The sequence below is a fragment of the Heteronotia binoei genome, chromosome 9, assembly GCF_032191835.1.
Source record: "Heteronotia binoei isolate CCM8104 ecotype False Entrance Well chromosome 9, APGP_CSIRO_Hbin_v1, whole genome shotgun sequence".
Taxonomy (NCBI): domain Eukaryota; kingdom Metazoa; phylum Chordata; class Lepidosauria; order Squamata; family Gekkonidae; genus Heteronotia; species Heteronotia binoei.
Window position 1 is genome coordinate 46,420,399 of NC_083231.1, and position 18,223 is coordinate 46,438,621.

At 40.3% G+C, this 18,223-nt stretch overlaps 1 protein-coding gene across 3 annotated transcripts in view; it reads right to left on the reverse strand.

The window, feature by feature from the left end:
* The window catches only part of PALLD (palladin, cytoskeletal associated protein), a 301,808-nt gene that overhangs the window by 66,142 nt on the left and 217,443 nt on the right, over positions 1 to 18,223 (reverse strand). The window contains exon 1 of one of the 3 annotated variants that reach the window (XM_060246547.1): positions 11,738 to 11,908. The exons of 1 other annotated variant lie outside the window; for it this stretch is intronic. The gene's annotated coding sequence lies outside the window, so the exon portion shown is untranslated. Of the gene's footprint in view, positions 1 to 11,737; positions 11,909 to 18,223 lie in introns of those variants that run through there. One more of the 3 variants, XM_060246548.1, reaches the window with a different exon arrangement.

The window sequence follows — 18,223 nt, forward strand, 5'->3', positions numbered from 1 at the left end:
AAAACAAAATATACTTGCCCCATCATTTTCCATTCAGGACAATGCGCTTTTGAGTTATTTCCACAGGTTGTTTGTATGAATATTGCATATCCCAGTCAAGAAAGAAAGATCCACATGTATAAAGCAGCTTTTTAATCTTCCTTCAGTGAGCTTCTGGATGCGTACTGCTGTCTGCATTGTGAATACATATCCGAGCCCAACTGAACTGATTTAACCAGAGTTGCCAGGTCTGACTCAAGAAATATGTGGGGACTTTGCAGGTGGAACCAGGACACTTTTGGGGGAGAGCCAGGAGCAATGGTGTGACAAGCACGATTGAACTCTGAAGGGAGTTCTGGCAATTTCATTTAAAGGACTACACTTTAAATGTGTACACTTTCTGTTGGGGCTCATAGAATTAGACCCCCAGATCCAATCTTTTTGAAATATCGGGGGTGTTTTGAGGAGAGGCATCAGATGCTATTCTGAAAATTTGCTGCCTCTATCTCAAAAAAACAACCCCCAGAGCCAGATACTCATGGATCAGTTCTCCATTATACCCTCTGGGAACCAGTCTCCATAGGATATAATAGCGTGCCCAGCAGACATTCCCCTCTCTCCCGCTTTCTGATAACCCTGAAGCAGTGGGATGGCCTCCAAACCAAGGGATCCCTGCCCCCAATTGGGGATTGAAAACCTTGAGAAGTCAATAGGGATGAATGCCTGGGCCAGTAGTTGTCATCATATATTTAATAGCCACTGTACCCTGACCTGTGGATACTTAAATTCCCAGAATGAACAGATGGAGATGCAAACTTGGGGCCCAAGGTTTGCAAAAAAAAAAAAAAATCTAAATCACTTCTCTGCTAGAGCAGTGAGGAGAAACCATCATAGCCAGGCAGTGGCATACTTCATCTGGGCACCTTCGTTGGGAGGTAGGAGGACACAACCCTCCAGAATCCAGGCTTGGTGTGGATCTCTGCTCACTGGCCCTCCCAATCCCAGTTTTGCTCCCTCAGTGGGAGCAGCTCTCCCTACCCCAGCCTGCCAGCACAACCCTACCTTCACTGGGGGGAAACAGCAGAAATGAGGGCAGGGATCTGTGTTACTCTAAGTGGTTGTGAGGGTCTTCTGAATTTGTTGGGAGAATTAGCAAGGAGACCTAAGTTATGCACGAGGCGGGTAAGCACAATCTCCACCTATGCCACCTGGGATTTCCTGCCCCCCCCCCCAGAACTCTCAAATGAACCAGGAGGTGATTAATGGAATGGTTTTTATTAAAGAAAATTCAAGAATAAAACTCAAACTTATTAATGGAAAAGCACTTTATAAACACACATACAAGTGCAGAAAATAAAGGTGGTTCTTTGAGTGGCGGGGTACCCAATTTTGTGCTAGGGGTGTAAGTGCTGTGCCTGACCTGGTGAGTTGTCATGCCTGGGACAGTGATGGTAATAATGAAGGTCAGAGTTGGGGGCAGGAAACTGTGGCAAATCTGGGGTTGGGCGAGCTGGGAGGCACTGTGGTGGCAAAGCGGAAGTTGGACAGATGGGGGGTGGGAAATCACCTCCCCTCTGATTCTGACAGGTAACCACTTGAATGAGACTGTCTGTAACTACAGCTGGATCAGGGCCAACACAACTGGTTTGACAGTAGTTATTTTACAGATTGCATAAAAGAGCACAATTCAGCAAAAATTTGTGACATCAATGGAACTTTAAAATGCTCATTTGTTTGTATCATTCATAACCTTAATATTTTTCTATATAATTACAGACAACTTTGGAGGGAGGAGAAAGGAAGTTGCTAATGTCTCCCTGACAGCAATGTTATGCTTACTCCAATAAATATTTGTGTTTTGAATCCTGTAATAGCAGAGTATAATATTCTGAATGCAGCCAGCCTCCCATATTTAAACATGGACTACACAAAATAGTTATGTAAGTCATAGTCGATAATTATAAGCCCACTTATTTCATAGTAAATGTAAATTGAAAACAATGGGACATTTCCAAGTATGTATGCTTAGAATTAGGTAACAGGTCAAAGTAGCTACAGGATAAACTGTAGATGGAATGATAAGAGAGTAAACGACCAAGAACCAGGTACATTGTTCTTGTCCTGCAGTACTATAAAAATCTATAAAATCCCCACGAAGGACATTTTCAGTATTGGAAAGAAACAAATTAGCCTTATAGCATAATCACTGGAAGTTTACATTTTCTTATCTAATGTATAGTTGTTCAGGTTGTAATCTAAAGAAGCCCATGAATCTGAATTCTTTTTATATTTTCTCCATCTCAGAACTTAACACCACAAACTGCTTTCTCAGTGCCTTCCTAAGTAGAATCACTCTTCTAAGTAACTCTGCTTTGGATAGGGTTGCCAATTCAAGAAATATCTGGAGACTTTGGGGGTGGAGCCAGGAGACACTGGGGTGGAGCCAGGAGCAAGGGTGTGACAAGCATAACTGAACTCCAAAGGGAGTTCTGGACATCACATTTAAAGGGACCATGTACCTTTTAAATGCCTTCTGTCCATTTGGAAATAATGAATGATAGGGGCACCTTCTTTCGGGGCTCATAGAATTGGACCCCTTGGTCCAATCTTTTTGAAACTTGGAGGGTGTTTTGAGGAGAGAATGGATGCTAGGCTGCAAATTTGGTGCCTCTACCTAAAAAAACACACACACACCCCGAGCCCCAGATACCCGCAGATCAATTCTCCATTATTTCCTATGGGAATAAGTCTCCATAGGGAAAAATAGAGTTCCCAGCAGACATTTCCCTCTCCTCACGCCGCTTTCTGATGACCCTGAAGCAGAGGGAGGGCCTTCAAACTGGGGGATCCCCTGCCCCCACCTGGGGATTGGCAACCCTAGCTTAGGACATGGCACTATAACACCTTAAAAAAGGAGAAGCCAGTTTAGGGTTCCAGTGTACATGTTTTTGAACACGAAGTAGATCCAAGATTCATGAGCCTGAAGTCCCTTTTAGACTTCAACAGCATGTTCCCTGAATGATCTATTCCCATTTAGAAAAGTTCTTATACCCACTCCCCACACTTGTTTTCAAACTATACTACTTTCAGTTTATCAACTTGGGATTTTAATGAGGATACCGTTTGAATTTCAGAGTGCACACACATACTCAGACAATCCTGGATCATACTTTTAGTGCTAAAATTACAGACTTGCATGAGAGAGTTCCTCTGAGCTACACCACCTCTCATATTTGGCAAAACATCAGTTCACATGTTTCTATTCTGTAAACTTCTATTAAATGCTCCTAAACTGTAAGCCAATCCCATATTTTTCTTTGTGTACCTAAATGGCAGGAATGCTATTTGTCTGCCCCACTTACAGCTTATTCTGATTATATGTATTTAAAATTTCACAGAGAAAAGCATTGTTTGCACTTATCATATGGAGACAGCAATGGTTCTGCAACTGTGCAAACAACCTAACCCATTAAAGTGAATAAGAAGTCCAGCTAGTACACAATCAAGTAGTTTGCCAGGCAAAATACAAGGATGTAGGCAGGTTACTAGGTTTGTGCATAAATCCAGCTCTGACAGTAAGAGGAGGAAGGTGAAGAAGAAAAAACGAAAGGTCACCATGGCCTATATAAAAAGGTAAAGATATATGACAACCATAATGCCCACAAACAATTATTAGTCTGATTTGGACCTATGGGTTTATTAGGGTTTTTTATTTTATTTTCTGTTAAGTGTTAGCAAGGCAGCACAGCTTGAACTCTACAAACAATTCACAGTGGTGCCCACACCAAATCCAAGATGCTTTCAGGGTGGTTGGAACTTGTCCACCACTGTCTAGACTAACTTAAATTCAGCACTGCAGGCAAGCATACCACACAAAAATAACCAACTAAGAATCATTTCCAAGAAAACACACTTTAGGATCAAGACAACAGTAACTGAAATGTTGTCAGAATGAAAGTCTCTTCATATATTTCAGAAAAGGAAGCAACATGTTTACACTTCAGTGACTTCCTATAATTTAATTCGTTTCCTTAATAAATGCTCATCTGGGTCCTGTGTCAGGATTATTCACTCATCAGTGTTTCCTTAAGAGCCCTATTGACTGCACACTTTCCAAGACCTGCTGAAGTAAAGTCTAGGGAGCTGATTAACATAAACCCAAACAAGTATAATGCAAAAGATTCCAAAAATAGGATATTCTAGTGTCTTGACATTTTGTTGATTCATACCCAAATAGCTAACAATATGGGAACTATATAACAGTTTGAATACATACACACTAGTCTCCTGCTAATACAGCTATGCATAGTTGGAAGGGCTGCCATCTTCCAGGTGGAGAAAGCACAATGAGAACATCATGTGACAATCAAGAACTAAACACTAATTACTGTAATAATACAACTTGTATTGACTAAAGTAGAATTATTAAACAAGTTTTGAAAATTGCATACAGTCTCTAAGTCTCTTCTTATAACAGTCCAACTAGTTGATCCTGAAGAAACTCAGTCCATGATCCTCCAAAATATAGCAAATACATGGTTTTTACAGGTATATCCAGAGACATGGAATGATTTCTGGAATGATACAAAATGAGATGTGATACTTGCATCCATGGCTGTAAAGAGGTATAGCAGTACAATATTCGTCCCCATAGTAACTCAAAAAATATGGTGCTGCAACTATAGTCCTTGTTGTGCCAAGCAGAAGAAGGAAATAGAACAGACTTTGCAGGCCTGTGAAGCATGCAAGGAAGCTCCCATTCACTGCATATGCAATATAGGCCTCTAATATGATATATTAACAGGAGCACCAGAGCATCTTTGGTGAGTAGGGTTGCCAGGTTCGACTCAGGAATTATCTGGAGACTTTGGGGGTAGAGCCAGGAGCAAGGTTGTGGCAAGCACAACTGAACTCCAAAGGGAGTTCTCATCATCACATTTAAAGGGACTGCATTTATTTTAAATGCCTTCTCTCTGTTGTAAATAATGAAGGACAGGGGCACCTTTTGGGTGGCTCATAGAATTGGACCTCCTGATCCAATCTTTTTTGAAACTTGGAGGGTGTTTTGAGGAGTGACACCAGATACTATGCTCAAAATTTGATGCCTCTACCTCAAAAAGCAGCCCCTCTAGAGCCCCAGATACCCACAGATAGTTTTTTCATTATACCCTATGAGGGACTAGTCATTTTTCATTATACCCTATGAAAGGGAAGCATGCAGACAGTTCTGAAGACATAGATGAAGCCAGATGTCTTCCTACAAGACATCTGAGAGAAGTTAACTGTAATTCTCATTTTAATCCATATTATTTCTAAAACACAAGACCAGTACTCTGGGTTCCACCACACATAATTGCAAACCGCCCCCCCCCCCCCCCGTCATGAAGAGGTTTTTGAATATGCATATGATTACATAGATAAGGACCACAATGCTCAATTATTTCCATTGAAAACCTGACTCTCAATGAAGTTACAGGGATCATCGAGGACAGCTTTTCACTTCCAACTCCCTGGGGACTCACAGAAGGAGAAGGATGCCTACTGTGTTTGTGGTCAAAGTGCACATAGCAACTGTGAATCAGTGAAGTCTCAAGTATCCCTCCGAAATCCAGGACCCATCATTCAATATACATATTTGTTCTTAAAAACTTAATATATACCTTAAATGACCTCCCTGTTGTGAGAAAGTTACAAATAGCACAGAAATAGCAAGGAAACACTTAAGTGCTCCAACACAATTAAAAACGGAAGCTCTCATTGGTCTACTTTCATTAGCAGATACTTCCCTTTTATGCTACATCAACTGAGCAATCTTAATATATTAATTGTGTTCCTTACTTGTCTAGACATTCTTATTCTGAGCTTTCTCCACTGAGGAGGTGGTGGTGTGCTTAGCTCTCAGGTCATTCATGTTATCCTCTTAAAAAACCCTGTGAGATAAATTAGAGCATAACAGAATGGCCCAAGATTATTTTTTCCACATCTGACAACAAGGTCTGGGAATTCCATGCTTGGAACTCAATTTCCAGGCACACAGGACCCAGTTTGGATCAGGATTATGGCATATGGAGAGGAAGCCTAAACGTTCTTCTTTGCACCATTTTTCCAACCTGAAACAACCCCAGGGAGCTGCTGTTTGGGCTGTTGGGGAAACTCTGCCTGAACTTATGGGCTGCACATGTATTTCAGGTATGCATCTCCAAACTGGGCAAACAGCAACTCCTGGGGTCATTATAGGCCAGGCTTAAGCACTGTGGACCCAATATGAATCAGGCTCCAGGGAACTGAGTTCCAAGCATGGAACTCCTAGATGTTGTTTGTCAGCCAGACCTGGGTACAGACAGGAGGTATAGTATCATGGGAATGGGTCTAGATCGCAGGAAACCCAATTCAACTCTCTAACCACTACACTGGCTGTGAATTGTCCATTGTACTCAAAATAATCTCAAATCTATATTTAGTGTACAGATGCAAGCAGCGTGCAAGCAAAAAGCGAATGGAAAAAAACACACAAACATTACTCTAACAAAATTTTGAAAGCTGGTTTAATTCACAGGGGAAAATGAGAACTGGAAGAAAAAGGACAGATAATTCTTTTTCGATAAGATTACTATTTGGACATATGAGCAGTACTTTCAGCATTTAGTACACGTTTCCCTATTTAATAATACTGCAAACCAAGACTTTTTTTAAAAAAAAAAAAAATCCAGGTGCTAAACTATGACCTCAGAAATGTTCCATGGTCCAACTGGAAATCAAAGTTTTTTGTTTTAAAAGACAAAGAGATTCTGGGATGGGGTGGTTGATGCATAGGGACTTAAGCAGCAGTGGCTATCGCCCTTAACTTGGGATGTTCTTACTATCCCTTCCCCTCCTGCTTCACAACTAGTTTAAGCAATTGCAGAACTTCATGAAGTTGCCTGAAAATCTACAGGCGTCCTTTCTAAGTCAGTGGTCCTTTCTAAGTCAGCCATACACATGACAAATCAGACGTTTCTATTAAGTCACATTTGACAGTGAGCATGGTTACATACTATTGATACACTATGTACACCAATACAGGAAAAACATTTTTTTATGAATTAGCCTTTAATATTTTCCCTTTGCTAATATTTCAGCCTACAAAACCCTGTGTAGCATTTCATTACATGATTGGTATGCTACTAAAGAAATATCAAGGTAAGGAACAAGTAGGATGAAGTTAGAAACAAGTAGCCTTTCCAGACTGCAAAGATCCAAAGTTATCCCACCCATGACAGCAGACAGTGCCATCTATTATCCATAACCAACAGAGACTGGCACAGTAGAGGATTAGGTCTATCTACTGTCTATTACTATCTACTGGGTCTAGCTACTAGGTCTATTACTACTGTCTTGCTTAAAGCAAAATCCAGGTGTCATAATTCATAGATGTAGCATGTCAATCATTTGTAAGCACCTATTGTAAAACATGCCTTCAGACAAAAAAAAAACCTGGAAAAAATTACTTCCTCTAAAAGCTTAAGCTATTGTAGTTTCTTATGGTATATATTTTTAAAATACATATTTCAAAACCCACACAGACTCTTAGTTCTGCAGTAAGTCAGTCCTCTTGTAAAGGGAGATGGAAAAGATAAAAATGGTATATGGGGAACCCGAATCTTTTTGCCTGGAAGACAACTCTCACCCACCCCCAAATGGCCTTCACATGCTGGACAACCAGTACAATTCACACAAAAACAGAGAGGCAATATATATATAGTATGTAAATATTTGTATATGTGGAATGAGTTTTATTTTAAGCTACCTTGAAAGCCTGTTAGGGCCCAAATGGAAGATACGAGCTTGAATATTACAACCATCACTTAATGTATGAAACCTGTAGCATGAACACCCCACCATGTTTTGTATCTGTAGCTGTAAAGCAATGGGCATGTGTCAGGGATGGACAATTCTGCAGCAGAGAAGCTGCAAGCAGCAGCCCCCTACATAAACCTTTACCCACATTCTATTCCCTCCCTGCAACGCTCTCCCCATGGATGCTTTTCATTCAACCAGGGGTTTGGATTTTTTGTTCAGCCCTCTATTTCCTTTGCTCAGCCTCAGACAAATACCTCAAAAGGGAGCAATGCTGGGAAGTGTCAACTTACCTGATAATATATGTGTAAGTAATGCACTGGATGGGTTGGATCCATTGAAAGAATAAATTGAAGATGACAGCAGAACAGATCTTCCTCCACCTTCCCCTTCCTCAAGCAGTCTGCTGTTTGTCTAAAATTCCTGTCAGAGAGATCAGAAGTGCCTTGGAGGCAAAATGTGCCACAGGACAGCATACTGTAGGAATGATGGGGGAAATTAAGAAAAAATCTCCTTTTCTTTCTCTCTTCTGTTGATGCACGCCATGAACATAAAAGGGGAAAAGAGGAGATTCCTGATCTTTGTTGCAGTTCACTGCCCTGAGGCTCATTTTGTTTGCAAAGCTCTGCTAATCTTCAGAGAATCTTCAAGTTAAACAACAGTCTGTCGAGGAAGGGGAAGGTAGAGCAAGATAAACTCTGCCAGCTCCTTCCATGAACTCTTTTTGTAGATTCAATCCAACATAAAGAGCTCCTATATGATGGGTTAAATTGCTTATTTGCTTCATGTTTATGAAGTGTGAGAATCCATTCACTTTCTCTTACTTATTATAACATCTAAGCTACTGGTTCAATCTTTGTGTAATTAAACATTTAGAAGAATTTAGGCACACTGTACAAAAGAACACTTGACTAATGCTGGGTCATTTCAAGAACGAGGTTAAAAACTGTGTAGTGCAATTCTATGTGTGTTTAAAGAAAAATACCAGCACTGAGTTTAGTAGGCCTATTCTTAAGCAAAAGTGTAAGGGATAAAAACCTTTGTAAATTGTCAAATGGTGTATGGAAAATCTGATCCTGTCTGATGGGATAGAGATTCCAGGAAATTGTACTTCCTATACTTGAAAGGCATTTTTCTTGCCAAACAGTGGGCTACTAAAAGTATCAAGTTACACCACTTCATAATAACATAATTCCCCACATTGCACAAGGGCATTTCTCCTTGCCATCTGTTTCCTGGTTTTATCATTCTCTCCTCCATGCTCACACAACCAGTGATGCAACTCCAGTGCTGAACCCAGAAATACAGTGCTGGGAATAGTGTCAGTTTAAGGGCAACTGGGCAGCCTAATCCTATGCATATTGGCTTGGAACACCAACAGTTCTTGCTCCCAAGTATTTGTACATTTGCAGCCTAAATCAGTACTAGGATTACCAACTCCGGCCTGGGAAATTCTTGGTGATTTGGGGTAGTGCCTGTGGAAGGGGGGAATGTGGGGAGAGGTGTCACCTATAATCTATATTATACCATAGACTCTGCCATAGAATGCAACTCTGCTTGCCATGGCACAGTGGATTTAGCAGTAAGGGAAGTTCTGTGTTGTGAGCCGCCCTGAGCCTCTTTGGTGGAAAGGGTGGGATATAAACTAAATAAAATGAAGTGAAAATGAAAAAAAATGAAAGTAAATATGTGTAGCCGCTGCCACCACCCCCCCCCGTCTCAATTTACGATACAAAAAATAATTGTTTTAGGGACAGACATTTGTTTTTCATTGCAAAAATATAACAGAAAGATTTGTTTACTGATGCATATGAAAAAATAAGCATTGCTAACTATTTTATGCCAGTTCCCAAGTCAGCAGCTCATTCCTATACATAAGGACAATGCTAGAATAGATTTTGAGTCCAGTGACACCTTTAAGAACGCTCATACCTTGAATAAACTTTTGCTGGTCTTAAACGTGACACTGGACTCAAAACCTGTTCTACTGCTTCAGACCAGCATGGCTGCCCACCTGGATGTATGACATCTGGATGTATGACACTCTGATGTATATTTTCTTAATTTAATGTATTTATCTGAATAATATAATGGCTCTCCTCGCAGCCCGAAAGGATGACTTTTCATACAGTGCGATTCTAAACAGAAATCCATTGCACCAACCTGAAGTCAACATCTCAAACGTAATTAAACATATTGTTTAAGTGACTAGGCAAAATAAGTACTCTCATACCTTTCCAAAGGAAACCAGGCTCAAACATCTTGTAAAAGGAGCATAGGTTACAAGAACTTAACAAATATTTATTGATTTTATTCTTTCTACGAGAAACATAGCAGAAAACTCCTTTCAGGCATTCCATGCTCAGCAGCAATTGCCGCTGACTCATCCAATACCCTGAGCTCAAAGTTTTAGACAAGTTTCTTGAGGTCAACTGACTTGTCAAAAGATAAGATTTCCTATTTACTGCCTACTGCACATGTCATCAGTTACTCATCCTAATCCTTTCATGGTTAGAATTTGTATAGTTCATCACAGGCTCCTATTGTCTTCCCAGAGGCTGTCTGGAACAAGCAAGCATCAGTAAGACAACATCACAGTTCCTCTAACCAGCCCTCCTTCTAGTGTGCCTGTGTATATATAAATACACTATTGATCAGTTCCCTGATAGTGAGAATTCTCCAGCCTTTCCCTAATTATTATTACTATTCAGTGTATCATTTGCTCTTGAGGATCACTCAGTCATTTAGCATAATACACAAAATATCTGTAAAGAGTGGTTCCTCTCTCCCTCAAAACTCTTTCTAAAATGCAAAATATGCCCATTTTTATTTTTAGATGAGTATGCTTCAGATTCATCTAATGCTGATCTCAACACAAACATTGGTTTCTCTTTGAAAGCCAATGCATCTATCTCCTTTCCAAGTTTCTGGAAACACATCATTACTTAAAAAAAGAAAAAGCAAGTTTGACTTTTCCCAGCATTCTTTCTAATTAGGTAGCTGCTGCCAGGAAACTTTCACGTACTTTGTGTCCCATTCTAACATTTAAACAAATGTCTACTGCAGTCAGGGAGACAGACAGAAAAACCAAGCTGTTTTAGAAGCAGCTGCTCTGAAACTCACAATGCTATTCGTACTGCTGACAAAAATGTCTCTCATCGCTCTGTTTAAAAGACCTGGAAATAACAATAAACTCACAGCAACTGAGTACACAACAGAGCATTCCCCAGAAGCACTCAGTAAACTGAGCCACAAGACTCCTATACAATTTGTGAGTTTGTTAATGAACCATAGCATTTCAAATGCTAAATTCTGTAAAATATTCAGAATCCCTGAGGTTATGGGTTGCTTACTTGACTAAAACATTTGCACATCATTTGTTCAATCATATGTTTTGAAGATCTGGCCCTAATCTTGCCTGCTTTTAACTATTCTCACTTTCTAAACTTGTTCACAGGGTATTCTTACCCAAACTTATCCTCCTTTGCTATTATTTATATCGGAATGTGGAGGATAGAGTGATTTACAAATGTTAAAGCATTCAAAGTCCCTGCCCCTGTGTAAAAAAATCACACATGGACTAAAACAGCTGCTGCCACATGACTGACATCTCAGGTGGGGGGGGCAACATTAAAGTGATGCCAAAACAATGTGGTGTTGCCTCCATATGGCTCCAATTACAAAAAAGATTAAGTAATACAATAAAATACAGAAAGAATCATGACAAAAAGAGATTAGCTCTGCTTCTTGGAGCAGCTACATGCAAGATCACATTACACTGTGTTTGTTTGGTTTTTTTTTTAAAAAGATTGTAATTGCATTCATCTGCCATCTTCCACCCCTTGGTTTAACTTATTTACGTGCCTGACAAAAAAACACCCAGCGCATGCAGAAATAAATCCAAGTAACCCTCATGTCTTACCTTTTCTGTACCTAGTTTGTGACGCTGTGCAACTTTTCCCACATAAAAAGACAAACCAAGCAGACCAGCTGCAGCTGTAATACCACCACTTTGGGAACTAAAGTGGAGCCTAGCAGGTACTCAATAATATATACAGATTAGTCAGAGGAGAGAACACCAACTTCATGACTCAGTGATTCTCCGCTAAAGCTTTCTAGCTTCAGCGGTTTCACAATAAGAGTCCCTTAAAGTTCCTCAGAATTCAGATAGTCAGTAGCTAAAAAAGCAAAGTTTCAAAGGGAAACTCCCCCTAAAATACTGCCCTATTCTTCTTGGCTTCATTAATTTAAAACCACCAAGCTTGTTCAAGTTATTCTTATCATCTCCTTCACAGTGTACAAAAGTTTGGTTGTGTTTTTTTTTTTTTTAATTTCACCATGAAGGGCTCCTGGCTGTGTGTTCCCCGGCTGCTGTAGCAATAGCCTCCTTTCCATCATGCCTGTGTGTCTGTTTCCATTACAAATTACACAGAAATCTTTAATAAATCAAGCATGGGAAAGGAAAAATCCAGGGTTCTCTGGAATTTGCGTGTTTTGAAATGGCAGCAGTTAAAAGGGAGTTTTGCTATGGGCTCTGGCTTAACCTCACAGCACAAAAAAATCTGTCACACACTTTTCTAGTTTGTCACACACTTTTCTCTAGTGGGTAGCCATGATGATCTGAAGAAGTGTTAGTGCGCATGAATGCTTATACTTTGAATAAAACTTAATTGGTCTTAAAAGTGCCACTGGGTTTAAACTTTTATTATACTTTTATCTGTTGCTCTGTTCTTTTGAAGAGAGAACACAGCACTGATTTCATTCAGCTTTAACACATCATGTTGCCTTCTACTGAGTGGCATCAGGCAATCTTGCTTTTTCTTCCCATTCCTTTTAAAGTGCTAAAACAGCCATGGGTTGGACTTGTGGCCACTATAACATCTATTCTAGATTGATAATCAGAGAGAAGTTTTCATGCCACCTACTACCTAATCATTTTAACTGGAGATGCCAGGCACTGAAATTGCAACCTTGTTTGCACAAAGCAGATGCTCCACAGCTCCATTCAACTTGCAGTCTAGAAAAGGTGCAATTATGCTGCAGTTCCATCTGGATTTTTCACTCCCAGGAAAGTGTGCACAGGAATTCTGCAATGCAAAGTACCTAAACATATTTACAAAGAATTAGGTCACGCCAAATTCAATGTGATGCTTCTGGGTAAGTCTGTTCAGTCCTAAATATGGTGGGAATATAGTAGCCCTTATCCTTAAGTAAGTCTTATTCTCAAGTAAGTATGATTGGGATTGTAACCTTAGCCTCTGAACAGCTTTCTTACTATATTTATTTATCTTTTTATGTATGTTTATAACTATAGCATTCATGCTCCAATCATCAAATTACTTGTTCTGGAGTAACCTCAAAGGAGACTTGATTGGGATCTCATAAAAATAAATATAAATGAATACCTCTTTTGTGTTTGCTATATTGCTGTTGTGGCATTCTTGATCCACTTAGTTTTCTCTTGGCCAGATCACTTGCTACTTTTCGTCTCTTTAGAACAGTCTCAGCCCACAAAAGGTTTATGATCAAGGATTTGCTCCTGTAGAAACCTGCAGCTCTATAGCTAGTGCACAGCTTGAACTTTGCCTCCCCAAATAGTGTCAGTTACAGAAGACATCCACAATCTGCAGAACTTTGCAGAGAACATTCCAGTGACACACTGTCACACAGTAACTCCCTATCAGTCTTTGAAACTTTTCTGCAAACAGCATGCAGAATTATACAACAAGGATCCCCACAAGTTCTCCAGATCCCACAATTGCATTGTAAAAACCTCACAAATATATGAGGCCAGTCCTGAAACAGAAGAAGGGTTTTTACACCCAGCTTTTTTCTACCTTAAAGTAAAAGGTAAAGGAAGTCCGCTGTGCAAGCACCGAGTCATTACCAACCCATGGTGTAATGTCACATCACAACATTTTCTTGGCAGACTTTTTGTTATGGGGTGATTTGCCATTGCCTTCCCCAGTTGTCTACACTTTGCCCCCAGCAAGCTGGGTACTCATTTTACTGACCTTGGAAGAATGGAAGGCTAAATCAACCTTGAGATGGCTACCTGAACCCAGCTTCCACTGGGATTGAACTCAGGTCGTGAGCAGAGCTTGGACTGCAGTACTGCAGTTTACCACTCTGTGCCATTGGTCTCCTTAAGGAATCTCAAAACTGCTTACAATCACATTTTCTTCCTCTCCCCACAACTGAGAGAGTTCTAAGAGAACTGTGACTGTTCCAAGGTCATCCAGCAGGCTTCATGTGGAGGAGTAGGGAATTAAACTGGATTCTCCAGGTTACAGTCCGCCACTCTTAATCACTACACCACACTGGCTCTCAGCAATAGGGTTGTTAGCTGACCAGAAAAGATACTGCCCTGCTCTTGCTCATAGCAGCTTGATATGAATATGTGAACCTTTTCAGCGTACGAATGTATTTATTTATTTCCATCATTTACCCCCTACCTTTCTCCCCAATGGGAGCACAAAACAGCTTAAATCATCGTGTTCTTCTCTATTTTATACTCACAGTGAGTGTGTGAAATAGGCTAAGCTGAGAGCATGTGACTGGTCCAAGGATACCCAGCAAGCTTTCATGGCAAGATTTGGGGACTGAAAACTGTGTCTCTCATATCCTAATTTGGCATTGTAACTACTACACAACGTTAGTGCTGACTAGTGCACAGTGGGTTAGCCAGACATAGAAAGCAAAGAAAAGCTTTTCTCAGACAAACATCACCACTTATTTCTGCCTATACATCCAGCTTCTGTTAAAAGGCATAGTTACAATGACTAGTTTAAAAGTTGGCAACCCTAGTCTGAATGTAACCATACATTTTCATTTATTTTTTGTTGTTCAGTCACACAGTCGACTCCGACTCTTTGCGACTCTTTCATTTATTAGTCTCAGGGATAAATGTAGCAACTAAAACACAAGTTCAGTTTCTGCCTACTCAGGCAGAATTTCAGAATGAAAAAAAAGTAAAAGACATCCAGGTATATCCAAAGCTTCAAAGTGACTATCAGCTCAACAACCTTTCCCGCAAAAGAGCAAGCTGGAATCTGGGCTGCAACAATTGTTGCACTGCTATGTACACATTTTAAAGAACGGCTCAACGTTTTGTTACAAGAGGCAACTACTGCATATAGACTGGAGTAGTGGTGGCCAATGGTAGCTCTCGAGATGTTTTTTGCCTACAACTCCCATCAGCCCCAGCCATTGGCCATGCTGGCCGGGGCTGATGGGAGTTGTAGGCAAAAAAAACATCTCGAGAGCTACCGCTGACTACTCCTGGACTAGAGGAACATTCTAAACCAAGGTGGCTGCCAATTGTGTACCAGATTCACTACAGGATGCTGGTTATCACCTTTAAAGCCCTATATGGCCGAGGACCTGTTTACCTTCGAGACCATCTCTCCCCACATGTTCCCCAGAGGGTACTTAGATCTGGGATGCAAAATCTATTAGTGATCCCTGGGCCTAGGGAGGCAAGATTGAAGTCCACCAGAGAGAGAACCTTCTTGATGGCTGCCCCCTATTGAAGGAATCAGCTGTCGGAAGAGGTTAGGGCCTTGTGGGACGTTGCCCAGTTCCGCAAGGCCTGTAAGACAACACTATTTTGACTGGCCTTTAATTGTTCTGGAATGACTGATTTAGTAATAGGGAATGACACCTAATATATATTGAATGCCATCTGAAATGAAACGATATCAAATGATATTAGTACCAGACTGTTTTAACTGTAATTTTAATTTATGATGTAAGTAATGTGAGTGAATTGTTTGGTTTTACTGGTTGTGAGCCGCCCTGAGCCTGCTTCAGCGGGGAGGGCAAGATATAAATCCAATAAGCCTTAAACCTTAGTGGAAATTGCAGTTAAGTCACAGTTGATGTACAATGACCTCCTTAGTAGGGTTTTCAAGGCAAGAGACAGAGATATTCAGAGGTGGTTTGTCATTGCCTGCCTCCATGTCATGGCCCTTGTATTCCTTAGAGGTCTCCTATCAAAATACTATCCAGTGCATAAGTTATGACATGGAGTGAAATGGACAAGTTAACAAGGACCTTAAGAGACTATGATTTAGAAGTATTTAAGATGGAGTGGAAAAAGTTCAGAAGATACGTAGAAAAAGAGTGGAAAATAAAAGGACATTGGACAATTTTTGAAAATGACTAAGTACAATAGGGAGAAGGATATTAATTTTGGTTCTTATTAATTAAGGGTACCTTTAATATTAAGGTTTTAAGTATATAACACCGGTGGGGGTCAAGTAACGGGGGGAGAGGTGGGTAGAAAGTAATATATGGGATAGATTTTTAAAAAAGTAATTATTAATGAAGTAAGAAATTGAAATTTATTACCATATGTTATAAATAAAATTGTTTGAAATAAAAAAAAATACTACCCAGTGCCAATCCTGCTTAGCTTCTGAGATCTAACAAAATCAGGTTAGCTTGGGCTGTCCAGGTCAGGTTAAGCCAAGGTTATTGCACAAAATGAATACTCACAGTATATCCTGAAAACAAAAAAACCAACAAATTATTACCCAAGCATAATAATCACCCCAATGCCTCTGTGATCTTCAGCCTTTTAAAATTTTGGACCTGTTATTAATGCCTATGTGGACCCACTAAAGGGACCCACATATTAGGATACCAGTTACATGACAGGAAAAGGATGAGCCAGAGTTATGACCTTCATGATAGCTAGGTGGAGGACTGCACTATTTGTCTAGTGGGAAACACAGTGGGCTAGCCAGAGGAAAAAAGAAATGGAGAGCTTTACTCTGAACCTGCTTGTGTTAAAGCAGAATTTTCCTCTTCTTGATCATATCCTGCTGCACTTCACAGTGTGAATATAAATAAAGGCAGGAGGACAAGAATCCTTGCTTTCTAAGTATGCATACTAAAAAGAGATCCTGTGATAATGGAGGGGCAGAGGGCCTGACAGATATGGAGACTGACCATTTCAGAGGAGGCGGCAAGGCTGGGAAAAGCGTCTCTGAACTGAATAAGTTTGACTTTATAGCCAGAAATGAAAACATGCCATCTCTTTGATATGGTAGTGCCTCTCTATTGGGCAAGCTGGGCTTTTGGGTTCCAGGACCGCAGGCTCAGATTGGTCAATGCCTTTTTTTATGCAAATAGGGAGAGACCTGAAAAAAGCTATCCCTTCTGAGAGTGTAGGTGTAGGTCTACATGTTAAACTGCAGGAGAAGGTATGTAGAAGGCTTATGAAACACATTCATCTGCAAACCTCTGGCAAGAAGGGGAGGCAGATGCTCAGGATTTGTAAGCCTCAGTAGCTTTTCTTGGCCTGCATTTCTAGACATGGAACTGTCTTTTACTAGGAGGAAGAGGAGGAGGAAAAAGAAGAAGAGTCCACACTCTTAACCACTACACCAAACCGGCTCTCAGCTGTGAGAAATAACATGACACAACTATATAACGCAACATGATACGACAACATGACACAAATACATGTAGAAATGAAGTTGGCTTTTGCCCCCCAAGTTGGAATTCACACACATGACAAAGCAACCCTTTGGATTCTCTACCTCTGGGCAGCAAACGGGAGCAGGGGAAGTCCCAGGGCCAAATCACAGGTAGTTGCAGGACTCTCCAAAGAACTCTAAATCCCACACCTTGGGGGAGCTAGGCAGTAAAAGAACAACTTTCTGACCCAGTCTCTAGGCTGGGCTGCTGGCAAAAACTATCACAGCAAAAGATGACTTCTCTAGGGTATTTAAAATACAAACAATTAATTTTTGTGTCAACCTAACAAGACTATATTTGAGTAAACTCAGTATCATTGATGAATTAATTTTCCTCCACAGCAACTGAGTGATAAGACATAAACACCTAGATATATAACCCTGTATTTTCTATTTACTTTCACTGCACTGAACAGCTTTTTCTGGGAATGAGCAGTTTCCCTGGAGAATGGAAACTTAAACAACTAAAGGCAGACCAATTAATCTCAATTTATTGAACGATCTTTCACTGCAGTATTTCCTTAGGCTCACACTCTCTTAAATTTCCTGAAGATTTTCATCCTAGTCATTTACTTGGTATTAATTCCTTCTTCCAAATTTCAATCAAGCCTGCTTACAGTACAATCCTGAGCAGAGAACATCCTTCTAAATCCCTTGAAGTGAAATGAGTTTAACACATGTAACTCTGTTTAGGATTGCACTACTAGTATTGTAGCTTAGGAGCACTGCAAGAGCTCAAAAAAAAATCCTTTCACATACTGGAGAGGGACTAATATTCTAGACTGATCAAGGAAAGTAAGGTGCTATTCTAGGTTTTTGTTACAATTTCTGATTTGTTGCATTTTTAGCAAAGGTCAAGGAGGATTACAAAGCATACTTCATATAGTTCAGTCCGTGATGTATTGACAACCATGGAAACTAAA